Source organism: Rattus norvegicus, chromosome 18 (assembly GCF_036323735.1).
Source record: "Rattus norvegicus strain BN/NHsdMcwi chromosome 18, GRCr8, whole genome shotgun sequence".
NCBI lineage: Eukaryota > Metazoa > Chordata > Mammalia > Rodentia > Muridae > Rattus > Rattus norvegicus.
Window position 1 is genome coordinate 21,797,897 of NC_086036.1, and position 21,674 is coordinate 21,819,570.

The 21,674-nt window shown below is 39.9% G+C and overlaps 1 long non-coding RNA gene across 2 annotated transcripts in view; it reads right to left on the reverse strand.

Moving 5' to 3' along the window:
• LOC120098141 (uncharacterized) overlaps positions 1–21,674 on the reverse strand; it is a 105,165-nt gene that overhangs the window by 57,794 nt on the left and 25,697 nt on the right. Inside the window, exons 2-3 of one of the 2 annotated variants that reach the window (XR_005496144.2) lie at positions 10,726–15,316; positions 7,686–10,607 (exon numbers count right to left, since the gene is read on the reverse strand). The exons of the other annotated variant lie outside the window; for it this stretch is intronic. This is a non-coding gene — a long non-coding RNA (uncharacterized LOC120098141). Of the gene's footprint in view, positions 1–7,685; positions 10,608–10,725; positions 15,317–21,674 lie in introns of those variants that run through there. 2 annotated transcript variants of the gene reach the window in all.

A 21,674-nucleotide genomic window follows, 5' to 3' on the forward strand; every position in this document is an offset into this window, starting at 1 on the left:
TTGATCAATAAAAGGACCCAAAGGAATACACAATAGACATACTGATCGTCTCCAAATACAATGGTATATCCATATATTTCTACTGATAGAAAAGGGTATCGTCCATAAAATGATAGTGATGTTTATTACAAAGAAGCAAGCCAGCGGCCATGTCATCATCCTGAAGACCTTAGTCTTTTGATGAAGAGACAACTGCTGTCTCCCCTGTTTGTCTGTCATCTTTCTGCCCGCTCAAGCATCAAACCACGTAAAGTGTTGAAAATACCAGGGTTTTTAAAATATTGGCTTCTGCTGTACAAAGCTTAAGTCCAAATGGATCAAGGACCGCCACATCAAACCAGATACACTCAAACTAATAGCCCAAATGCTTGAATTACCCTAGATGCATAGAACACATGAAACTCAAGACAGATGATCAAAATGTGAATGTTTCACTCCTTCTTTAAAAGGGGAACAAGAATACCCTTGGCAGGGAATAGAGAGGCAAAGATTAAAACAGACACAGAAGGAACACCCATTCAGAGCCTGCCCCACATGTGGCCCATACATATACAGCCATCCAATTAGACAAGATGGATGAAGCAAAGAAGTGCAGGCCGACAGGAGCCGGATGTAGATCTCTCCTGAGAGACACAGCCAGAATACAGCAAATACAGAGGCGAATGCCAGCAGCAAACCACTGAACTGAGAATGGGACCCCCGTTGAAGGAATCAGAGAAAGAACTGGAAGAGCTTGAAGGGGCTCGAGACCCCTTATGAACAACAATGCCAAGCAACCAGAGCTTCCAGGGACTAAGCCACTACCTAAAGACTATACATGGACTGACCCTGGACTCTGACCTCATAGGTATCAATGAATATCCTAGTAAGAGCACCAGTGGAAGGGGAAGCCCTTGGTCCTGCTAAGACTGAACCCCCAGTGAACGTGATTGTTGGGGGTAGGGCGGTAAGGGGAGGAGGATGGGGAGGGGAACACCCATAAAGAAAGGGAGGGGGAGGGATTAGGGGAATGTTTGCCCGGAAACCGGGAAAGGGAATAACATTCGAAATGTAAATAAGAAATACTCAAGTTAATAAAAAAATGGCTTCCTGCAAAAAACAAAAAATGTAAAAAAAAAAAAATTTGGCTTCTGAACCACAGTTTAAATTGGATTCAGCTTTCCTACAATCCTTTTATTTAAATACAGTGTCATTTTTTTCCTTTGCATTCATCTAAGTAAGTTGTGTCCTTTATCCATCTTTTTAAACTTCAAGTTTGTTCTTATTTTGAAACAACGTTGCTATATTTTCTCTAAGTTCCTGTTCAAAGCTCAGAATTTTTAAAGCAGTGACTGCACTTCCTGTACTGTCCCATCTCTGTTTCCAGCTATGTGGTTTCCTCCATGTTGGATTCATTACTCTTGTGTAGTTATAAAGGAATTAGGTAGATATGCTACTGCTTTCTTCTCTACCTTATTTTTCCCCTATCACCTCTCCTGGTCTAGACACTCCTCCAAGCCACAAGAGCAACAATAATTCTCCCTCAATTTACCCTTGAGCTTCCTCAAAACTTCCCTCCTCTGCAATACTGTTCAATGTCATTTCTGGCTAGTTGGCCAATTAGCCACTGAAATCCTTATTCCAACACCAAGTTAAGCAACATTGTGACAACACTGGTTTCCTTTTTAAAGGATGACATTTCCTATCTTACTATCATAGACAAAGGATTTCAAAGCTGGGATATCCTATAAATGGCCTTTCTCCAAGCAGTCTGCATCAGTCTTTGAGCACTGCAAAAGCTAATCAGTAGGGAGAAGTATCCTGGTCCAGACTAATTTGATTTCTCTATGTGTTACATGTGTACTTACGTGTACATGCATATATTTCTAGTTTAGACATTCTGTGCTCTGTCAAAAACATGACTTCTATCTACATGAGTTTGAGGGCCTACATCTAGTTTATTATGAATTTTCTGATTTCTCTTAGTTTAGTTCATATATCTGCCATCCTACCTCTGTTACATTTTCTTGATTTCCCAGTCACATTTTAATCTATAAAAGTTTTTCTATACTATATAAGTATTTAGCTATTTTTCCAATACATTATATTTTTCACTTATGTATATTGCCCTGCTAAACTCAAGAGGCATTGACATTTGCATGGCATATGTACATTTGGTCTATTTAAATATCATCTTCTTTCCCTTACATCAAATAAAATTAATGTTGAATTTTTCACATTGTATGTAGTATATCTTATCTCTGTTTTCCTTCATCAGTGGCCCAAAATTAGTAACTATTTATTGTCTTTAGCATGTGTGAGATGGAGAGGCAGTCTCCGAGTATTTGGTATTTCCTATGGCAGAACATGTAAATTCTTTTGTGGTAGATCAAACAAGTAGTACATTTGGAGTGAGATAGACATCATAATTGCATCCTTTTTAAACTTCTACAACAGTTCTTGTAGCTTCTGATACTTATTGAACTGTGAGACAAATTATATAACCTTGTCATTTCCCTTGCAGAACCAACTATGAATTACATGCGAATTCTCTTCTTTCTGGGAGTTTGCAGTACAGACTCTAGGGAACAGAAGAGGATGTTGCTTCAGAGATGCAATTTCTGACTCCCTCTCCTCCTTTAAAGCTGAGATAACATGGTTTACCCAGCTCTCCAGGCACAGCATTTAGTCAAAGTGTTTACTTCAAGTTGTCAGAGGCAAGAGGCTAAGGAAAAGATTCAATTTATATCACAGAGACACATTTTTACATAATCTAACTAGAAATTCCTTGAAAGCAGACACATGTTGTTGAAAATAGCCACCACTAAAAATAAAAGGAAGTGGGTGCTGCTGCATCCTTCCTCAATCTCTTGATACTGTGTCTTCTCAATGTGGATAAGACCATAAGCCACCTATAATTGGCATCGTAGGTACTTTATGACAGTAAGTTAAAGATCTTTAAGCCAAAATTAAAGATGAAAAACTACCAGTTTTTAAAACAAAATATATCTTAAGTCTTAGGGATCAACCCACTGAGCAACAGAAACAATCTTTAAAAAAAAAAGATGATTTTCATCCTAGGATAAGGTTGATGTCCCCTCTAACAACTGATGACTGTCATGTGTATAATCACCCTACCATAGAAGCTTCACAATCAATAAAGATACACAAATAATGAGAGACCGGAATGCTGCTGCCCAATACACTATGGTCATAATTGTATGAGAACACATATTATGCCTCTTATGAATGTCTGTGTATGACCCCATATTGCCACTGGTTGTCAGAATAAAGTAGAATGCATATGTTTTGAAATGCTGTTAAGGACTGGCTTTGAGAAAATCCAAAGAAGTGATAAATTTTGTTTAACATAGCTACAATATAAATAATAGTAATATTATACAATACTTGATACTATAACATTGATGAAATATTTTTTTAAATTTCAAAACTTTTAGCGATCTGAACATCATATGGCTTAGTTTTGATGTTCTAAGAGGTTATATAAAGTTCAAGAGGTAGTAAGTATTGACAGAGAACCAGTGACCCGGAAGGGTCTTAGGTTCAACTTCAACTTTGTTGTGCATTAAGAGTAGGCGATCAGTAAAGAGTAATGAAGGTGCCGAAAATACTAAGATTGTGATGTTCAGGCTTGAGCCTTCTCTATTTGTATAAAGAGGAGTATATTGACTAGTTGAATATTTCTGGATGGAAACTTTCAACTTAATTTTGTAGAACAGTACTCCATGGATTTTTCATGCCCTTACTCTCCTAGAACTCTCCTAGAGAATTAATAGGATCATTTTCTTCACAAATCCAGCAGGTCTGAGGCCTCAATACCAGATATGATACATGGGGAGGGCTAACTGACCAAGTTAAGCTTCTTTGTCTACCTCTTCCAAGTGAAAGACGTCACAGTAACAGGACCTTTGAGGATCGTATAGGGTCCTTATTACCATGTAGTTAGTGTTATGTGCTGATATGAAGCAATCACATCTGGAACATTGATTTCTCACACTGACAAAGCCCTGTTCTAATAATCAACAAAAAAAATACATGTTAAATTCAAAATAGTAATATAAATGAGGTTACTTTACCAGAAACAAACTGAAAGACTCAAAGAAGTCAATTCAATTTTTAAAGAACGACAACAGATATCCAAGGACCACTTCCTTTAGACCCGCAGAATGCAACTGAACCAAATATCATGATATAATATTTCTGCAAATTAAGACCTGCTTCCTTCTTAGAAAATATCATTTGAATAATGAGGAAAGTTTAATGCTGGAAATGATAGTACCCACAAAAGCAAGGAAGATAGACTGGGGTATACACTACATATGCCAAGCTTTTAATGCTTTCATTTGAACAGTGACCAATGGAGAAAGAAATTTTGCTCACTGGTTTCGACTAAATTATTGTGTCTCTCATGTCTTTAAGTCCACCACAGGAAGAAATTTCAAAAATCAGTTCCGTGTAACAGCCACTCTGCATCTACCCACTTCTCCCTTCCACCAAATGAAGTCACCTCCATGCTTCTTCAAATACTAATCTCTTATCATCCTCCCTTTAATAGCATTTAATTGAATCTGCATTCTATTGAAGGCACTTGCTCAAAGTTAGTTTTCCCCTTTTTTCTGACTTTGTCTGCCTTTGTTTCACGTTATTGTTTTTCATTTTTGAAGATGCAAATTTGACAAATGCTCATTACATATATATATATAGTCAATGAATGTATATGTATGCATATCCAATGAATATATATGTATATTAAAGATGTGCAGTGTGATAATTTTACATATGTAAACAGTATGAACTGATCATTACAAGTAACTGAATCCACATGCTTGTTGTCGTATATGTGTGTATGTGTGCATGCAAATATATATGTATATATGTAGGTGAGTGTGGTGAGGATATTCATGAGCAGATGATGGACAAAGAATACAAAGCATTTCATATGTTAACTGCACTTCTCAGTGTTATTGGTGCCCATTGTACACCAGGAGGACAGCAGGGTAATTAAATAAATGTATGTAAGATGTGAATGAGGATATCTCCTTGATCTTACCAGGGTTATTACTTTCAAAAAGTAAGATCAAAACATATAGAATATTTTCAGTCACAGAGTACTACGTTTGGAGACTAAATTAAACGATAGTCAATGGAAATCAAGTTCTTTCCCACATTGAAAGGAAAAGAATATGTAAGCACCACAGGAGAGCCATTGCAGGGATTTCTCGCAGTGTGCACCGGCCTCGGGGGAGGAAGGTCTGACTCAGAGTTTTCTAGTTATGCTGGGAAAATCCCTCCTGTCAAATGATGTTAATGTTACACATATTTAGAGATGGTATTTGCCAGTAGTTTTGAATTGAGCTGTCTGATAAGATATTGATGATTCCTGTAAACATCCTGTAATAGGGTCTCATGATGAGTAATGGCGATCAAATAGTCTGTTGGGAAGGTAACCAGGTAGGCAGAGACATTCTGAGTCTTCAGCTCAGTTCAGCACTTACTAAGCACCGATGAAAAGATTCAAACCACATTGAGAACTACCAGATAGAGATGTTTTCCCCACGTGTGGCATCAGTTCAAAAGCAAATAGCCTCCCAGGTCATAACCAAAAGGCTGGAAGACACCACTGAGCAGTAAACATTAGGGAGACACTGGACCTTTTCCATCTTCCCCACCAGAAAGCAACCACACACTTTGAAGAAAAACGGAGCAACATGTCCCAGACAACGTCATCTATTGAAAGGCAAAGCACTGGCACTCAGATGAAAGGATTCAGTTACAAAGCTACACCCAAACTGATCAGATTCTCCATTCCAATGAGCCTCACACTTCAAATCAACCAGAACTTCATTGCATGAAAATGCTCATCCCTGTTAGTTAAGGGAATTACTGTCCGAAAGACACTGTCAGGGATTCTAGCAGGCTCTAGGGCTACCTGTCCTATACAGAACTCTCGTACATCCTTCTAGCATAGTTCTGGAAGCTGAAATACATTGCAAAGTGATGTTTACAGATTTCTAGATTCACTCTATCTGCTGCTTTGTGCTTTGTGGAGTGCAAGCTAGGCATAAACTTGGGCAGGAGGCTGTTGATTAAATAAAAGAAGAGAAGAATGTTAAAAGGACAAAAAGAAAGAAAGAAAGAACCAACTGTCAGACCATCAAGTGTATGAGACAAGTCCAAAGGGCTACATTTTCCTTTTCTACCCTGGCCATTCTGCTTGAGTCTCTTCCACTGCTGATTTTGGGACACAGTCCAGGCCATTACAAGCAAATCCAGTGCTATCTTGAGACTTGCAGAAAAGTTTGGGACTACTTCAAATTACCCATCATTTTTCTTCACCAGGGGATTTTGTAACTTTGTTAGAAGTATATTTTGATCCACAGTAAGATGACTTGCAGTAACTCTGCCATTTGGGAAAGACAGTTCATAAGAAATGCTTAAAATTCTGTATTTCCTTTTAGTTGAATATTTCATTTTCTTCATTTTGACTGTAACTTATTTCTTTCCATAATATATCAGTAGCCTCCTTCTGGTACAAATTTTCAGGAATCTAGCTCTATATTGGAATAGTAGAGAGTTCTTTCCATACTCAAACAAGTCATTTGTTAAATTTTTGATGGCCTAGGAACAGCTGAATCAACCCCCTCCCCACCCCATATTCTAACATGTGAGTTCTTCACCTTTGGTTTGGGGTATTTAATTGAAACAATGACATCTGAAAACTGCTGGAGTTTCAGTCATGAGTTACACGATTTAGGGCTAAGAGATGAGTCACTGAAGAATATTTGCCATTCAAGCACAGGACCTGGATTTAGCCATCAGAACCCATGTAAAATGAAGTCAGATATGGTAGCACGGGGTTGTAATTCCAATACTGTGGAGACGGACACAGGTGGATTTCTGGTGCTTGCTGACCAGCCAACCTAACCTAGTTCAGAGTTCCAGGCCAGCAAGAGAAACAAAATGGATGACATTCCTTAAGAACTACATGTTTGTGATCTCTGGCCTCCACAAATGTGTGCCCAGCTGCACACATATATGCATCCATGAACATGTGCGCACGTGTGTACGTACACACACATGATTGGGTCTGCGGTATTATGGAAAGGATCCTAAATCTAGAACAGAGCACACAGAAGACAAATTTGTGTCTTTGGTAACTGGCCCTTGAAAACCCCATTGGGCTCAGCCTTAGTTTCCTCATTTATGAGACAAGGACAAATCTGCTTGGATTCATTAAAGTGACAACTGTTTCACATGAGACTGTGTTGCACTTTGGGGATGTCCTGTCTCTTTTCTTTTATTTCGCTCTTTCCCTCTTTCTCCTAGCACCCTCCAAATGTAGTTCTTCCTGTGAACCTTTTACCGAGTCCATGAAATACTCAATTTCCCCCTTCCTGCTCTTAACCCCCTCACTGAGGCTTTCTACAATGCTTTGAGTTTTTTCTCAAATCTAATCCCTCCTGTGCAAATCTTGTGTTCCCTATGGCACCTATCATATTGTATAGTTTCTAATAAAATATATGAAATGAGGGTTGGGGATTTAGCTCAGTGGTAGAACACTTGCCTAGCAAGCGCAAGGCCCTGGGTTCGGTCCTCAGCTCCAAAAGAGAGAGAGAGAGAGAGAGAGAGAGAGAGAGAGAGAGAGAGAGAGAGAGGATATTGGAATAAATGCAGGTCTAACTCTGTTTGATTTTAATTTTTTATTTTAAAATACTGTGTCAGATCTACCAATCCATATGTCACCAGCTCAGATACATTTCTAAAACATATTTTAAAGACTCTCGAATAAAATATCCATTCTTGTTACTCTGTCATACCCTGATAAATGTTTGATAACCATTTCTCCATAGGGTAGATAGCACGCTTGATCCAGACCTTATTTGTACTGTGGAAAGGGTCTCATTATGGCTGATTTGGCATCACAGAAGCTACACTAGTATTCTCCTGGGTCGCCCATCTATGGAGCTATCTTTTATGAATATATGTTTTTAAGTGGACACGCTATTTCTGTCACTTTGAACAAGCATGTGGTACACTGTGAGAGTCCGCTTCACTTCCCTACGCTAACACTTACATTGTCACCACATAGACTGCTCATCATCACTCAGTTCTTCCACGTAGGCAGATCTTAAGCCTACAGAGTGACATCCAACAGCTAACACAATTTTTGAGAACATATTAGTTGCATATCATGACTGAAACTTCAAGGCAACAAAACAAGACAAACAAAGAAACAAAACCCAAGCAGTTTTAACACTTTTTTCTAAAATATGTTCACAGTGACTCATAGCTCTAATGCTGAATAGGCTGCATTGTTACTCATATTATATTCAAGGCCATATTTCTAATGAATGAAAAACCAAGAGTCCATTTGAATAATGTTCTGAAGTTTAACATTCCTGCCTTTATCTTCCATAATTAGGCACAAGATTTGATTTTTTTTTCCTTGACCTTCTTTGGACACAGTTGCTCCACCTGAGGAACAGAGCTGAAGTGTATACTAGCTGCTTTCTTATGTCTAAAGATGTAAAAGTGGGCATTACAATGTAGGCATATGACTAACACAGTTATGTGAAAGAGGATGTCCCTCCTAGGGTGAAATACCTGAACACCAGCTAACCAGTTCATGGTCCTATCTTGGGACATTTAGGGGCTACAGCATTACTGGTTAGAAATTGTCACCAAAGGTGGGTTTTTGAGATTTAAAAAAATTCCTTCTACATTGCTAGCTCTGCTTCCTGCTTGCAATTGGAAAGTCTGAGCTCTCAGCTCCCTGTTCCTGCCACACTGCCTGCTGCTTTCTGCCGTGTTTCTGCACCATGATGAACTCTTAACCCTCTGGAATCATAAGGAACAATTAATTCTTATCTCCTGTAAGATGACCTGGTCGTGATACTTTATCACAGCAACAATACCAACAGCAACAACAACAACAACAAAAAACTAATACCACTGCCCTTGGTCTTTGTGTAGTTGTGTCTTTGTGGAGTTTTGTGAAACTCCAGAGAGCACTCCATTAAAGCATAAACCTTACAGGTGTGAGCTAATCAATAAACTTTGTGGAATCTATCTCGAAATGGTATTGTACCCTTGTCTCACTTCTCCATTTCTCAGAGACTGACAATTCAAGGCCTGAGAAATGGGTTTAATCATCTGTTCATGCTCCCATAATATGAAGTTAATCAAAGTTCATACTTTCATAATATGATTTGGAAAAAAAAGTCAAAATAAGATTGTTATCTGTGCCCTCAGTTTATAACACTCATATGCCTGCTCATCCTTGCTAGGCCACTGATTATTCAACCTACTAGATTCTAACATCCTCGGATAACACAGGGTTGATGTATTACCTGCCTGTAGATATTATAGAAAGTTGAAAGGCTTGTTGTGAGCAGTGTTGACGCTGCTTTGCATGACCTCTACTTGCAATGGAATAAACGGCAACTTTGAACTAGTGCGAATCAGGAATTCAGGCCTGGCTTCTAACCTCACGCTGTTCATGTGTCAAATGTGAGTAGAAACAGCAGGAAACCGGCCTGCTCTTTCTAATTACAATTATGATAAGAGTTTAGCACAAGTCTACTTAAAATTATATAAAAAAAAATAACCTTTCTGTGCAAGATTGGTGTTTTATCTCATTGTATATTCATATGATTGGGTTCATTTGACTGCTCAGGGGGGAAATGCCTCCTGTCCAACATATTCTTATTTAGGATGCTCTGAGGGGGAACCCATGTGCAATCACACATTGTCTCATTCTCATGCAAATGACACAAGCATAGAAAACAAGATGATGGGAAAAGGCCTTTCCTCTCTCCTCTCTAAAGCTAATCTCTCCCTCCCAGGGAGGCCACAAATCTTGGGTTCAAATAAAAGTCCTTTAATTGGGTGAAATCTCTGTGCAAAAACTAGTGCTATTTGGGCCAGCAGGCAAAGACAGTTCTCCATCTCACCAGGGACCTACAGGTTTTCAGCCAAACTGGGTCCTTCTTTTTTAACACTGCAGAGACTAAACATGTACCAATTAGTGAGGATCGACTTTCCCCTTGTTATTGTCTCATGTGCCAGTTTGGGGTAAGTGAGAGTGTGCAGGGAAGCTGATTCAAGTCATTGATTGAAGAACCATCGGATTGATTGATATTCGGCTGGAACAATCTTCATATTCATGCGTTGGTGTGCCACTTATGGAGCAGCAGTGGCAGAGAAAGGGAGCCAAGACTGTCAAGCATGCCACAGAGAGCTCGGCTCTTTGCAAGATATTTTTGGAGGCCAGGTGCCAATCACTCTTGGGGCCTTGCTTCTCTGAAAGAATTTCAGATGTGGACTTTAATTATAGTTCAGCAAAGAATGAACAGCAGAGACAGCCAAAGCAACTATATTCTCGGCAAAGTCAACCCTTGGCCACCGAAAATGTTTTAAATCTATTTCGGGGGCTTTTCGTTTCTGTCTAATGGCTGACACCAATGCTGGGTTGACAGCTTCGAGAAACTGGCTGTCATCATGCCAGGGAATCTAAGAGGTGGTGGCCATCTTCTGAAGAAGCTGAGCACTGATGTTCAACACGTACCCGACTGAGTCATGGTCGAAAGATTCCACAAAAGTTGACTCTGAAAAGCAAGCAGGACATGTTCAGGTTCGTCTCTGAATGCTTGAAGATAAGACTGGAAACTAGTCAGGAGTCCACAACTGAATGAGGACACGTTACACAGACACGTGTTTACATACGTGTTAAAAATCTCCGACTCCACTTTCATTGATACTTTCAGGTCTCCGTGGACTTCTCACGGGCTGGTTCCTCAATCATCACTTGCCAGGGCAATCAGTAATGTTTTAACATTCATTGAGCATGGAGTTCATCTTAGACAACGGTCCTTTCCTCGTCTTCACACTTGTAATTTAAAACCAACTTCTCAGAAAGAAGACACAGATAGCATATGTAACAAAGCAATCTAGCGTTAGAGCTTCAAGTTTCTCAGAAAGTCTTGAGCTCACCCAACTGAAAAGCAATATGAAGGTGGCATTTAACAATGTAAATTCAAAAGGCTGACTGGGGGATACCCACCCACAACCTGTATTCATGCACCCTCGCTGTGGCTTTGATGAAAACTATCAGGAAGCCAAGGCTTCATCTTCTTCTTTAGTTTTTGTAGATGGCTTTCCATTGGGTTATTACTAGAGAAATAATTTCATCTTTAAAAGTTACTTATTTGAAATAGGCCAACCAAACTGAAAATAAATGGAAGTGGCTTATCAAAAAATTTTCAAGATATCAACTCCAAGTTATTTATACTTAGCTTTAAAAACATAAAATTGACAAATATTAAATATAGTCAAGATATAATAATATGCAACGTTGCCATGATTACTGTAAACAAACCAATTACCACCAATCACTATCTTACCACACATGACATCACAGAACTTGTTCTTCACCTCCCAACTTCCCCATCTCTAACAATGGCTGAAAGATTTAGAAGACAGATTGGCATTCTCCAGAAGGGAAAAGTTTGATCATTTGAAGAGACACAAGGGTTGATTTCTACAAAGGAGCTCACCACCATCTATAGTTCCCATTCAGGTCTTTCCCCACCCTTTTCTGTTCTCCAGAGATTCTGCATTCCCAAGGTACACTTACACACAGACCAAAGTCTCATACACCTCACAGAAAATAAGTATTTTTTAAAAATGTATTTTGAATATCTAATATACTGAAATCTTTATGTCATATTACCCACCAAAGGATAAGATGCACATGATTTGCCCTACAGTATGATACATAGGATAAAATTACACTGGATACATAAATATAATCTGCCTAGTTTGTGTAATGTTAAAGTGTGTGTGTGTGTGTGTGTGTGTGTGTGTGTGTGTAAAACAACAATTAATGAAATAAAAAGTGAGAGCAAGGATAGGTATATGGAGGGTTTGGAGAGAGAAAATGGAAGGTGAAATGGCATATAGTCTTGAAATTTTAAAGTAACAATTTTTAAAATACACCAGAGATGAAATTATGCAGTTCTCTAAAATAAAATCTCCTAGTAGTATGGATTTCATGAGATCAGATCAGAGAGATACGAGTATGGCCTCATGTGTTTTGTAAAGCTCTCAAAAATCTCTAACACGAGGTTTTCCAGTTAATGACATAATAGGCAGACCAGTACCGTATTTGCTGATATAGCTTGAATAGTCACCAACACACTAGCAACCAAGTAAATTTAAATGATGGCTCTTTTACCATTTAGTAATTAGTACAATCGGTACAAGTATCCCACTTGATTTGAGGTAACAACAATATAAGGTCTGAGTTCCACTGACTTCTGTAATAACTGTAGGAGTTTCTCGTCTTACTAAACCCTTGTGAGGTCAGAAGAATTACTATTATCAGGCCAAAGCATCAGGAGACAGCTCACAGAAGTGAGTCCTAGGCTGGGTAACCTCTCTTAATCAATGCATCATAAGTCTTTTGTTGACATTTAGGACAGAGTCTTCCTGGGTCATATGGGAAGCAAAGGAGAGTTAGACTTTGCTCTGCCCACCATGTGCTTCTAGTACAGTAGCAGGGCAAGACTCAGACATGAGCTATAATAACTTGTAAGTGGAGTAGAAGATAACAAAGGCCAAATGAATATAAACAACATGGCATATTAATGGATACCATATATATGTTAAAGAGTTTCAGGGGTGTGGCTGCTTGAGAGAAGCCCTCCCTTTTTTTTAGCCATTTACAGTTGCTAGTACGCCTCATCACCTTTCCTGCACAAGAAACTGACAAGGGTCAGCAATAGACAGCAATCCATTTCCTGGTGATTGCACTCATTTGCTCCCAGAGTGCTTGCCTTCCTGGCCCTACATGCTGGCTGTCAATATCCATTGCTAGCTCCTTGGGTTGTCAACATTCTTAGATCCATTTCTCTGATTTAGTGAAATTGTTTCCTTCTGGACTTCGTATACTCAACCCTCCCTTGAGTTTTATATATATAAATGTGTGTGTGTGTGTGTGTGTGTGTGTGTGTGTGTGTGTATGAGAGAGAGAGAGAGAGACAGAGAGAGACAGAGACAGAGACAGAGACAGAGAGACAGAGAGAGAGTGTGTGTGTGTTTCAAAATGGGAATAGTAATTTCTCAGCTAAAGGGAATCTAAAAGTCAGTTCAGCTCCTGCCTGTCCCTGACAAACAGAAAACTGAGAGCAAAGGACAATGAATGTGAAAAGAACCTATAAAGATACCTGATGACCGGATTCAAGTCAAGCTCAGGTGATCAAGAGCTCAGAGCTAATGGTGTGAAGAATACTGATCCTCCAGGGTGATCGTGTCTAGAGGGACTAGTGGGAGAAAGCTCAAATGCTTCCCCTCACAATAGATTGTCAGATAGGAAGAAAGCTCAGTTACATGTGGAATAAAAGTCTTCCTTTAAATCTGCCTCATAGCCACTTGAGATATAGCTCATGTGTTCAAAGCCAAGCAGAAAGAAGCATTAAGTGGTTCTAGTGTATATATGGCCAGCTATGATAGCTTGGTTATCTAGAGGGTTGGTGGTTTTACCCAATATCTTAAGAGAACAGCAAAACTCTCAGCTACCTGAAAACATAATCTGAAAAAAAAATTCATGATCCATATCACCTAGTGTCATCATTATTTCAGTGACTTCTAATGTGCCCTTTGTCCATAAAATAATGCATTAAATTAGAAAATATGCATAAAGAGTTCAGAGCAGTGCCTTGAATAATACTATGGGTATTATTAACTTCTGTAGAGAACATCTTGGTAACTCCTCTTGAAACACTGTTCAAGCAAATTACTCTTCCATGGTCTTTCAGAAAAATCCACAACTTCTTAGGGTTGATACCACTGATGTCAACAACACTGTGTGGAGCTTCTTTCTAAAAAAGAGGGGCTGAAAAATAAACACAGTGTCTCCAAGCTGCTACAAGCCAAGTCGTGTCTAATAGAGTTTCACAGGACAGAGATGTTCTCTCTGCTTGAAGTGTGTTAGCAGCCTACACCCTAATCTTTGACATGGTTTTCTACAAAATACTAATACTTCCATATGTACACACAGACTGAACAGGTGTGAATCTGTGTAGAGAGCCCATAGATCTTGGGTAGTGGAGCAAAAGTGAGTTGTTTAAAAAACAGAGGCTCATACATTGGTATCAGTCATTTGAAGGGCACATAAATAAAGAACTAACATGCCTTAAGCCACATTTTATCTGAAAAAAATCTTGACCATTTTTATCTGTACTGCAATTGGTATTTCCTGATTCTAAAACAATTATCTTAACATATAATTTTACAGAGGACCAAAATAAAGGAAAGAGTGGAGAATGTTTTGTTGCTGTCGTTCTGGATTTTTTGAGAGAGAATCTTACTGTGGAGACTAGTAAGTCCTCAGACTTACGCTATTCCTTCTCCATCTTCTTAAGTACTGGGATCACAGATGTGCCAGTCTACCAGGCATAATAATTAGTAGAATTTGAGCATTAAAATATTTAAATTGGATATAAATTTAAGAAATGGTGTCAATAAGAACAGGCTAAAGATTCTTGCTATCTCCTTGTACAGTGGTACCTAGTAATGGATCCAAAGTGCTCCAAGTACACATCTCAGCACTTACTTAAATAATCACATCTCTGTCTCACTTAAATAACTAATATGAAAAGAGGTCATGTTTCATGATACATATCTGTCATTTCAGACTATTCTTAGAAAGCCCAGGAAGGACTTTCCCAAGGGAAAGGGTCTAGTTGAAATTGTAGGATGCTTCCTTGTGACTAGAGCCAAGATCATATATTTAAAGTAAATAAAACCAGATAAGAAACAATATCTGTAGAAGAAGCCTCCCTTAGTGTGTGATCACATAAGCTTTATCTGATATTGTTCCCTTCTATTTTGTTATCAATTATGTTAACATAATTTGAATTCTATACATTTATGGATGAGGTCAAATATTCTCAGGCCAATATTATCCTCCTTTAGTCTTCCTCACTGACTACATGTTTTCATTGATATGTAAAGGTTCTAAAGAAGCAGAAACTGAGAGGGCAGATGCTGTGATAGCAAGAACCATTGATAGTAAGGGGGAAGAAACAGAGAGAGGAAGGACTCACATCATACCACAGGTCAAGTGCTAAAGCACTAGGCAACTACAAACTCCCAAAGCTTACCTTCTGTAGCTATGTAAGCTCCTTCACAGAGTCCAGTCATCCTTTGTGGTTCTTCTTAGATACAGGTGAAACTCATGACCCTTGGAACTGTGAATGGCTCTTTAGAGTGGCAGATATTCTGCCCGTGTCTTAGAAGAAGGTTAGCCCAGACCCTGTGAGAGAGAGACCCAACCGCCTGGTCAGGTGGGCACTCCTGAGGCTGCAGAGCGGAAGAGACCACCAACACTGCTCACCCCTGCCCACATCCCTGGCCCAAGAGGAAACTGTATAAGGCCTCTGGGCTCCCGTGGGGGAGGGCCCAGGAGCGGCAGGACCCCTGCCAGAGACACTGCCGGACCCTGAAGGAAACAGACCGGATAAACAGTTCTCTGCACCCAAATCCCGTGGGAGGGAGAGCTAAACCTTCAGAGAGGCAGACAAGCCTGGGAAACCAGAAGAGACTGCTCTCTGCACACACATCTCGAACACCAGAGGAAAAAGCCAAAGACCATCTGGAACCCTGGTGCACTGAAGCTCCCGGAAGGGGCGGCACAGGTCTTCCTGGTTGCTGCCGCTGCAGAGAGCCCGTGGGCAACACCCCACGAGCGAACTTGAGCCTCGGGACCACAGGTAAGACCAACTTTTCTGCTGCAAGAAAGCTGCCTGGTGAGCTTGGGACACACGGAAGCAGAATTTCCCTAGGACCGGGCACGTTCTGTGTTGACCGGAAGTCCCACACCCGTGGATCCCGGCCCGCAGCAGCTCTCTGCTCCCAGACCCTGTGAGAGAGAGACCCAACCGCCTGGTCAGGTGGGCACTCCTGAGGCTGCAGAGTGGAAGAAACCACCAACACTGCTCACCCCTGCCCACATCCCTGGCCCAAGAGGAAACTGTATAAGACCTCTGGGCTCCCGTGGGGGAGGGCCCAGGAGCGGCAGGACCCCTGCCAGAGACACCACCGGACCCTGAAGGAAACAGACCGGATAAACAGTTCTCTGCACCAAAATCCCGTGGGAGGGAGAGCTAAACCTTCAGAGAGGCAGACAAGCCTGGGAAACCAGAAGAGACTGATCTCTGTACATACATCTCGGACGCCAGAGGAAAACACCAAAGGCCATCTGGAACCCTGGTGCACTGAAGCTCCCAGAAGAGGCGGCACAGGTATTCCTGGTTGCTGCCGCCACAGAGAGCCTGTGGGCAGCACCCCACGAGCGAATTTGAGCCTCGGGACCACAGGTAAGACCAACTTTTCTGCTGCAAGAAAGCTGCCTGGTGAAATCAAGACACAGGCCCACAGGAACAGCTGAAGACCTGTAGAGAGGAAAAACTACACGCCCGAAAGCAGAACACTCTGTTCCCATAACTGGCTGAAAGAAAACAGGAAAACAGGTCTACAGCACTCCTGACACACAGGCTTATAGGACAGTCTAGCCACTGTCAGAAATAGCAGAACAAAGTAACACTAGAGATAATCTGATGGCGAGAGGCAAGCGCAGGAACCCAAGCAACAGAAACCGAGACTACTTGGCATCATCGGAGCCCAATTCTCCCACCAAAACAAACATGGAATATCCAAACACACCAGAAAAGCAAGATCTAGTTTCAAAATCATATTTGATCATGATGCTGGAGGACTACAAGAAAGATGTGAAGAACTCCCTTAGGGAAACACAGGAAAACATTAATAAACAAGTAGAAGCCTACAGAGAGGAATCGCAAAAATCCCTGAAAGAATTCCAGGAAAACACAATCAAACAGTTGAAGGAATTAAAAATGGAAATAGAAGCAATCAAGAAAGAACACATGGAAACAACCCTGGATATAGAAAACCAAAAGAAGAGACAAGGAGCTGTAGGTACAAGCTTCACCAACAGAATACAAGAGATGGAAGAGAGAATATCAGGAGCAGAAGATTCCATAGAAATCATTGACTCAACTGTCAAAGATAATGTAAAGCAGAAAAAGCTACTGGTCCAAAACATACAGGAAATCCAGGAATCAATGAGAAGATCAAACCTAAGGATAATAGGTATAGAAGAGAGTGAAGACTCCCAGCTCAAAGGACCAGTAAATATCTTCAACAAAATCATAGAAGAAAACTTCCCTAATCTAAAAAAAGAGATACCCATAGGCATACAAGAAGCCTACAGAACTCCAAATAGATTGGACCAGAAAAGAAACACCTCCCGTCACATAATAGTCAAAACACCAAACGCACAAAATAAAGAAAGAATATTAAAAGCAGTAAGGGAAAAAGGTCAAGTAACATATAAAGGCAGACCTATCAGAATCACACCAGACTTCTCGCAAGAAACTATGAAGGCCAGAAGATCCTGGACTGATGTCATACAGACCCTAAGAGAACACAAATGCCAGCCCAGGTTACTGTATCCTGCAAAACTCTCAATTAACATAGATGGAGAAACCAAGATATTCCATGACAAAACCAAATTTACACAATATCTTTCTACAAATCCAGCACTACAAAGGATAATAAATGGTAAAGCCCAACATAATGAGGCAAGCTATAACCTAGAAGAAGCAAGAAACTAATCGTCTTGGCAACAAAACAAAGAGAATGAAAGCACACAAACATAACCTCACATCCATATATGAATATAACGGGAAGCAATAATCACTATTCCTTAATATCTCTCAACATCAATGGCCTCAACTCCCCAATAAAAAGACATAGATTAACAAACTGGATACGCAACGAGGACCCTGCATTCTGCTGCCTACAGAAAACACACCTCAGAGACAAAGACAGACACTACCTCAGGGTGAAAGGCTGGAAAACAACTTTCCAAGCAAATGGTCAGAAGAAGCAAGCTGGAGTAGCCATTCTAATATCAAATAAAATCAATTTTCAATTAAAAGTCATCAAAAAAGATAAGGAAGGACACTTCATATTCATCAAAGGAAAAATCCACCAAGATGAACTCTCAATCCTAAATATCTATGCCCCAAATACAAGGGCACCTACATACATAAAAGAAACCTTACTAAAGCTCAAAACACACATTGCACCTCACACAATAATAGTGGGAGATTTCAACACCCCACTCTCATCAATGGACAGATCATGGAAACAGAAATTGAACAGAGATGTAGACAGACTAAGAGAAGTCATGAGCCAAATGGACTTAATGGATATTTATAGAACATTCTATCCTAAAGCAAAAGGATATACCTTCTTCTCAGCTCCTCATGGTACTTTCTCCAAAATTGACCATATAATTGGTCAAAAAACGGGCCTCAACAGGTACAGAAAGATAGAAATAATCCCATGCGTGCTATCAGACCACCACGGCCTAAAACTGGTCTTCAATAACAATCAAGGAAGAATGCCCACATATACTTGGAAATTGAACAATGCTCTACTCAATGATAACCTGGTCAAGGAAGAAATAAAGAAAGAAATTAAAAACTTTTTAGAATTTAATGAAAATGAAGATACAACATACCCAAACTTATGGGACACAATGAAAGCTGTGCTAAGAGGAAAACTCATAGCGCTGAGTGCCTGCAGAAAGAAACAAGAAAGAGCATATGTCAGCAGCTTGACAGCACACCTAAAAGCTCTAGAACAAAAAGAAGCACATACACCCAGGAGGAGTAGAAGGCAGGAAATAATCAAACTCAGAGCTGAAATCAACCAAGTAGAAACAAAAAGGACCAGAGAAAGAATCAACAGAACCAAAAGTTGGTTCTTTGAGAAAATCAACAAGATAGAAAAACCCTTAGCCAGACTAACGAGAGGACACAGAGAGTGCGTCCAAATTAACAAAATCAGAAATGAAAAGGGAGACATAACAACAGATTCAGAGGAAATTCAAAAAATCATCAGATCTTACTATAAAAACCTATATTCAACAAAACTTGAAAATCTTCAGGAAATGGATAATTTCCTAGACAGATACCAGGTACCGAAGTTAAATCAGGAACAGATAAACCAGTTAAACAACCCCATAACTCCTAAGGAAATAGAAGCAGTCATTAAAAATCTCCCAACCAAAAAGAGCCCAGGTCCAGACGGGTTTAGTGCAGAATTCTACCAAACCTTCAGAGAAGACCTCATACCAATATTATCCAAACTATTCCACAAAATTGAAACAGATGGATCACTACCGAATACCTTCTACGAAGCCACAATTACTCTTATACCTAAACCACACAAAGACACAACAAAGAAAGAGAACTTCAGACCAATTTCCCTTATGAATATCGATGCAAAAATACTCAACAAAATTCTGGCAAACCGAATTCAAGAGCACATCAAAACAATCATCCACCATGATCAAGTAGGCTTCATCCCAGGCATGCAGGGATGGTTTAATATACGGAAAACCATCAACGTGATCCATTATATAAACAAACTGAAAGAACAAAACCACATGATCATTTCATTAGACGCTGAGAAAGCATTTGACAAAATTCAACACCCCTTCATGATAAAACTCCTGGAGAGAATAGGAATTCAAGGCCCATACCTGAACATAGTAAAAGCCATATACAGCAAACCAGTTGCTAACATTAAACTAAATGGAGAGAAACTCGAAGCAATCCCACTAAAATCAGGGACTAGACAAGGCTGCCCACTCTCTCCCTACTTATTCAATATAGTTCTTGAAGTTCTAGCCAGAGCAATCAGACAACAAAAGGAGGTCAAGGGGATACAGATCGGAAAAGAAGAGGTCAAAATATCACTATTTGCAGATGATATGATAGTGTATTTAAGTGATCCCAAAAGTTCCACCAGAGAACTACTAAAGCTGATAAACAACTTCAACAAAGTGGCTGGGTATAAAATTAACTCAAATAAATCAGTAGCCTTCCTCTACACAAAAGAGAAACAAGCCGAGAAAGAAATTAGGGAAACGACACCCTTCATAATAGAACCAAATAATATAAAGTACCTCGGTGTGACTTCAACCAAGCAAGTAAAAGATCTGTACAATAAGAACTACAAGACACTGAAGAAGGAAATTGAAGAAGACCTCAGAAGATGGAAAGATCTCCCATGCTCATGGATTGGCAGGATTAATATAGTAAAAATGGCCATTTTACCAAAAGCAATCTACAGATTCAATGCAATCCCCATCAAAATACCAATCCAATTCTTCAAAGAGTTAGACAGAACAATTTGCAAATTCATCTGGAATAACAAAAAACCCAGGATAGCTAAAGCTATCCTCAACAATAAAAGGACTTCAGGGGGAATCACTATCCCTGAACTCAAGCAGTATTACAGAGCAATAGTGATAAAAACTGCATGGTATTGTTACAGAGACAGACAGATAGACCAATGGAAGAGAATTGAAGACCCAGAAATGAACCCACACACCTATGGTCACTTGATTTTTGACAAAGGAGCCAAAACCATCCAATGGAAAAAAGATAGCATTTTCAGCAAATGGTGCTGGTTCAACTGGAGGGCAACATGTAGAAGAATGCAGATCGATCCATGCTTATCACCCTGTACAAAGCTTAAGTCCAAGTGGATCAAGGACCTCCACATCAAACCAGACACACTCAAACTAATAGAAGAAAAACTAGGGAAGCATCTGGAACACATGGGCACTGGAAAAAATTTCCTGAACAAAACACCAATGGCTTACGCTCTAAGATCAAGAATCGACAAATGGGATCTCATAAAACTGCAAAGCTTCTGTAAGGCAAAGGACACTGTGGTTAGGACAAAACGGCAACCAACAGATTGGGAAAAGATCTTTACCAATCCTACAACAGATAGAGGCCTTATATCCAAAATATACAAAGAACTCAAGAAGTTAGACCGCAGGGAAACAAATAACCCTATTAAAAAATGGGGTTCAGAGCTAAACAAAGAATTCACAGCTGAGGAATGCCGAATGGCTGAGAAACACCTAAAGAAATGTTCAACATCTTTAGTCATAAGGGAAATGCAAATCAAAACAACCCTGAGATTTCACCTCACACCAGTGAGAATGGCTAAGATCAAAAACTCAGGGGACAACAGATGCTGGCGAGGATGTGGAGGAAGAGGAACACTCCTCCATTGTTGGTGGGATTGCAAACTGGTACAACCATTCTGGAAATCAGTCTGGAGAATCCTCAGAAAATTGGACATTGAACTGCCTGAGGATCCAGCTATACCTCTCTTGGGCATATACCCAAAAGATGCCCCAACATATAAAAAAGACACGTGCTCCACTATGTTCATTGCAGCCTTATTTATAATAGCCAGAAGCTGGAAAGAACCCAGATGCCCTTCAACAGAGGAATGGATACAGAAAATGTGGTACATCTACACAATGGAATATTACTCAGCTATCAAAAACAACGACTTTATGAAATTCGTAGGCAAATGGTTGGAACTGGAAAATATCATCCTGAGTGAGCTAACCCAATCACAGAAAGACATACATGGTATGCACTCATTGATAAGTGGCTATTAGCCCAAATGCTTGAATTACCCTAGATGCCTAGAGCAAATGAAACTCAAGACGGATGATCAAAATGTGAATGCTTCACTCCTTCTTTAAAAGG